The sequence below is a fragment of the Diabrotica virgifera genome, chromosome 4, assembly GCF_917563875.1.
Source record: "Diabrotica virgifera virgifera chromosome 4, PGI_DIABVI_V3a".
Taxonomy (NCBI): domain Eukaryota; kingdom Metazoa; phylum Arthropoda; class Insecta; order Coleoptera; family Chrysomelidae; genus Diabrotica; species Diabrotica virgifera.
In genome coordinates this window covers 155,152,409-155,158,257 of record NC_065446.1, presented here as the reverse complement: position 1 = coordinate 155,158,257, position 5,849 = coordinate 155,152,409, and the positions used below count along the sequence as shown (strand labels likewise).

At 34.3% G+C, this 5,849-nt stretch overlaps 1 long non-coding RNA gene across 1 annotated transcript; it reads left to right on the top strand.

The window, feature by feature from the left end:
- The first annotated feature begins 2,092 nt into the window (after window positions 1-2,092).
- Window positions 2,093-4,318, top strand: LOC126883966 (uncharacterized). The gene is made up of 2 exons (XR_007697786.1): window positions 2,093-2,478; window positions 3,112-4,318. It is a non-coding gene; the product is annotated as an uncharacterized LOC126883966 (long non-coding RNA).
- Window positions 4,319-5,849: the final 1,531 nt, after the last annotated feature.

The following is a 5,849-nucleotide window of genomic DNA, read 5'->3' as shown; positions in this document are numbered from 1 at the left end:
CATGATTCAACACCATAAAAAAGGACAGAGAAGACAATCTCAGCATTCTTACTTTTATACCAAGAGAAAGGTTGTGGCTCTTGAAAAACGCCCCCATACGGTTGAAGATTGATCTAGCTTTTCCGATGCGCGCTCTTATTTCTTGGTTGTTGGCCCATTCTTCATTTATTATGGTGCCGAGGTAGTTGTAGTGCCTCACTCTTTCTACAGGGGTTTGGTTGATATAGAGTTGACCTTCTGATATCTTTTTCTGGTTGACGATCATAAGCTTTTTTTCTTTACGTTTATATTGAGTCCATATTGTTGACTGTAATACGCGATTTTGTCCATGAGGACTTGTAGGTCTTCTAGATTGTCCGCAAATACTATGGTGTCATCTGAATACCTGATATTATTTAGCCGGTACCCGTTTAGTAGAATACCTTTTTCAGTTTCGTGCAAAGCTTCGACAAATATTCTCTCAGAGTAAAGATTGAAAAGTAGGGGGGGCAAAATGCAGTCTTGCCTCACTCCACGCATGATTTTGACATATTTGGTGAGTTCACCGTCAACTCTGAAGTTTGCAGTCTGATTCCAGTAAAGGTTTCTAATTATTTTCAGATCCTGGTTGTTCATTTCTGCTTCTTTTAGTATTTGCATCATCTTGGCGTGTTGTCCTCGATCAAACGCCATCTCGTAATCAACCAGACATGCGTATACGTCGCAATTTACGTCTCTGCATCTCTAGAATAAGACTTGTATTGAAAACAAAGCCTCTCTCGTACCAACAGCATTTATGAACCCGAACTGGTTAGGCGAAATTTGACTTTCACATAGCTTGTAAATTCTCGTATGGATTAGCTTTAGCAACAATTTTAGGAGATGACTCATCAGGCTTATCGTATTTGCATTTTTTGTCTCCTGGTTTTTTGGAAGTGCAATAAACTCAGACTTCAGCCATTCAGTTGGTATTTGTCCAGAGTTTTATATGTTGTTGAATATCCCTGTGTATTGCTATTGATTCGTTGTCCATCAGTTTGAGTAGTTCTGCTTGTATATTATCGAGATCTGCTGCTTTACCATCCTTTAGCTGTGTTATGGCAGAATAAACTTCCTGCTGTAATATTCTTGATCCATCACTTACCTCTTCTTCTAGCTCAAAGGTGTTATCTCTTTGGTCTTCAAATAGTTTTTCTAGATATTTTTTCCACTTTATAATTTTACTCTGTTTATCAAGATGATGTTTTCGTCAGAATCAGTTAGATTTTCTCTCTGTCTCCGTCTTAGTCCACCTTTTAACATTCCTATGTACATTGTGACTATCGTACTTTGATTGTAGAATCTCAATTTCTTGGCATCCCTCCATTGCTTCTTTTTCTTTCGCTTCTCTAATTTTCCTTCTTATTTAAATATTGATTGTTTTGTATGCGTCGGGATAATTTTTGGCATTTCTTCTTTCGTCCATTAGTTTCAGGATCTCATCTGTCATCCATGATTTCTTCTTGGTTAATTTATCTGCCTTTAAGTGTCTATCCTTTACATTTTGAACTATTTCGGTCATCTGTTTGATCATTTTTTCTTCGTTCGATTCGTCTCTAAATGCAGTCACTTGCTCGTTTAACGTGGCTTGGACCCTCATTTTCGTGTCAGGGTCTTTTAGCATACGTAGGTAGTATGATTGTGATTTCTTTTTCTGCACTATTTTGGTTTGACGCGAAATTCTCCCACCAGTGGAACGTGGTCCGTCAAGTCTGCTCCAAGTCTTGACAGATGTAAAGCTGTTTCGGAATCTTTTGTTTACTAAAATGTAATCTATTTGATTTCTAATAATTCTCCCGCGTTTGTCTTGAGGGGATTTCCATGTGTACAGCTTTCGAGGTTGTAATTGGAAAAATGTATTAGTGACAACGAGTTCCGAGTCTTCTGCGAATTTTTCTAGGAGGTCTCCTCTGTCGTTTCTGACTCCAAGTCCATGTGCGCCGATGTACTGCGTCTTATCTCCAGTTTCAATCTTGGCATTAAACGTGGAATTTTCTGTATAATTTTGTTGATATTCTCATAAAACTCAATAGCTTCTTCCTGTTATAACAGTCCGTTAACTGTAATTATCTTTATAGTTATTTTATTTAAATTTTAATAACGGTTTGTCATTAAATTATACTTAAAAATAATAAGATCTAATTAAAATAAATCTTTGACTGACGTCATACTTAACTATTAGTTGGCACAAGTACTTCAGTTGGTATTAGACACCATTCGCTGTCATGTAAGTTTCGTTCTGTGGGGCTTCTCGTCTAACGACGGGAAATATTGGACACTTCGCTTGGTACGCTAGAACGGAAAAGTGGCGGATGACTGATTGAAAAGGACGGAAATTTTAATACAATAGTTTCAAGCTTTTATAAGTGATATTTAGTGGCAAATTATTGGTGGTGTTTTGGAGAAGCTAGGAGACTAAGTTTTGGGAGATCCCGGAGGAATTGGAAGTCATGTCATCCGGTAAATTTTTTTTTACTCTTAAAAAGTTTGAGAAAAAGGAACGAATATGGCCGCTATCATGTCATATTAAATTCCTATTGAATTTATTTCTGTAAATGTATGAATCGAAGTTGTTATTTGAATTTAGTATCTTTAATTATATCCATAGTTCGAAAATATACACTCAGATGAAGATTATCTTGTCACATATCCTGTAAATTATATCATTTGATTTGTGGGGTTATGTCAACCTCATAAAATTGAATTCAAATTTTACAGATTACATTCATTATTCTCTATTCTATTAGATTGTGTGTATTCTAGCCACCTTAAATTCGTTCCAAAAGCCAGTATTTTTCTTAAAATTTACAACACATTACATTATCCCATACCATTTTTAATAATAAAAAAAATACCCTTTATAGACATATTTTTCAGATAAAAATCATATTCTGTATTAAATATTGAATTTAAAGTTAAATCCCAAATTAATGTGTGTAATGTGAATCAAGGTCAAATCCATCATTGTTTTTGCTAATGATCTTCTTTTTGTTGTTCATTCTGAAAAAAAGATATCTCATTTTTTTCCTTTGGCTCTTTGACCTTTCCTTAGATTCTGACATTGAAACTAAAACGGGACATGTTTGTTTTTAGCCACTTGGGGGAAATCTTAAACTGTAACCAGTCCGTCAGCTCCCCTCACAACTGGGAGCAACCGTTCTACGCCAAGCCAGGTCATTTGGAGACCAGCCTGGAGAACCTCCCACATACCTACTTTGTATCCTGCCCTCTGCACCCCAGAAGGGCATCGGTATATTAATTGGTACAAGCTAGCACCATCCCTGTGCTAATTCGCCTACCAGGGATTTTGGAATCCGTAGCAAGGACACTCTCGGGGACCATATAGGGTTTGTTTTGGGACACTTGGTATCTGCTAGTGATTGTCACTTCCACTATTACACCACATTCATTTTTTGTATAAGACTCGGGACATTTATTTTGATGATTAAGTTTTATAGTTTATCGCACATATTTTGTTTCAATATTTAAGTTGCATATTGTTTTTATATATCTATAATAGTTGATAGTGTTCCCCAAACCAGTAAACTCTCTGGTCAAAGAGGTTTGAGCTCAGATCATCTTTTCCCCATATGAGATTCTCTTTACCTTTATATATTACCTGAAATTTACTTGTACCATTTATTTACTTAATTAACTTTATATTTTTAGTACTAACCTTGCTTGTCTCCACTTATCAATTTAAATTTATATACTTTTTCCTCTTAATTTGCTTAATTTATTAACTTATTCATATAACTTTTATCTTTCTTTAGTCAATCATAATTATTTAACTTATTTGCTTAACTTTACTTAAATTCATTTAATCAATTTTTAATTATATCTTTGGACGCTATTCCCTTTGAATAGCTATCCATTTTACTTGTTATATTTTTTAGTGACTACGTGTCGAAGCAACTGATTTTTATATATCAAGTAGACCGTAGGTTCACCTTAATGAGGCTAGTGCCTATTTAACTCTTTGAGAGTTACGGAAATTATTCATTGTGAATAATCCTCCCTTAATTATATTCTGGTTCATTAGTTCTATAGGGTTTAACGTTGCTGTACGTATTACAATCGTACAATTATTTGGTGAAGGTTGTTATTTAACCTAGTATATGTAAGTTGGGGGTACGCTCCATATAAGAGCTACTCCATTACTAATGTAACTATAGATTATATTTATATTACTATAGGTAATTATTTCCCATTGTCATTTTAGAGTTACATAGTTTGTATTTTTCTAACTCAGAGGTTGTCAAAAATCTAAGTAGTTATATTTAATAAATTTTTATTTGTTTTTGTATATCAATTATTTTTTCCCATTTTTTGAATTTAATATATTTAATATTTAACAGCAGTGTAAGATACCTGGAAGTTTGGTCCATCCCAACTTCTGGCGCCCATAATTCAGTCTATTGTATTTATCTCCTATATTCTTCTATTTTTATTATATTATTATATTTATTCGATCTATGTTATAAGCATCTCTTTTCATATTCATATTTCTTTTTCTAGTCATCATCCCTCTTTAGTTTGAGCTACTGTTCTTCGACAGGCATGAAAACGAGCCGTACCCATACTTGAGTGTCAAGTTGTTCTCTTGCGAGCCAATTCTATTTAGTTTGCCTCTGTCTTTCCATACTTCTATTATCAGTTCATCACCCTTCCTTCACTCATTTCATTCTTATCATTTTCGTTCTACAAATACTACTGCAAAGTAGTATTTTTGTTACACTGTTCTTTGTCTGCAGTGGGAGCATAAACTTGGATAATATTTATATTGACGGGGTTGGCTTGTATTTGTAATAACATCACTTTCTCTGATATTGGCGTAAAGTTAGTAACGCATTTGGCAATTTTGGGTGATACGATATATCCGACTCCATATTCATGTAATCCATCACTTTTTCCCGAGTAGTGTACCTTGTGATTTTCCCCTTGTATTTCCCCAGAATCTGGCCATCTCATTTGTGCTATTTCCATGATTTAAGTATGCATTCTCTTCATCTCCTGTATTGCATTGTTGATTTTTCCTGCTTTATATAAGGTTTTGACATTCCATGTACAAATCTTGATATTCTTTCTGCACTTCAATTTATTATCTTATTAATATCTCTTAAGGCGCATTTAAATCAAAGCGAACACGACCGAACGAACAAAGGAACGAATTCGTAGGTGTTCACTTGGTCATTCGTTCGCTACAAAGTAGGGCCATTTACATTGAAGCGAACGTTCGCATTCGTTGATGATCCGGAGTGCATATTGCCCGCAGATGTTTTTAAGATGGGCTGATGGGCCAGTGCCAGTCACACATTGTGTTTAAGTTTATTTTCGTGTTTCTTGCTGGGTAAATTTTAATACAATAATAGCTTAAAAAATAGCAGGTAACAGGTATTATACGCTGTTTGAGGGAGCTTAGAAAATAACATATGTAATAAAGAACCAGCTTTCTTAAAATTCTTCCTCGAAAAAGTTACTTGCTCTTGATATTATGACTATATTATGTTCAAATAATAAATTGTAAAATTGGTGTATCAAAATAAATTTGCTTTTAATTAATTTTAGCAATTAGTTTGATTTGGTTACCTCATTAGTGTTTCTGGGTTGAAATTTATCCAATAAAAACATTAGGCTTTTAAAAGCAAACCACTTCGAACCCTCTTTTTGTCTTTCTCGTCTAAATGATGCCAGAAGCTAATTCATTTTTTTAGTTCAGAGACATCACAACCCATTCCTATAGAAATGTTAAAACAAGCATCAGCTTTTCTGTTTATTATTTTATATAGCTTCGATTTTGGGTTTCATAGGCATATTCCATATTGCAAAAT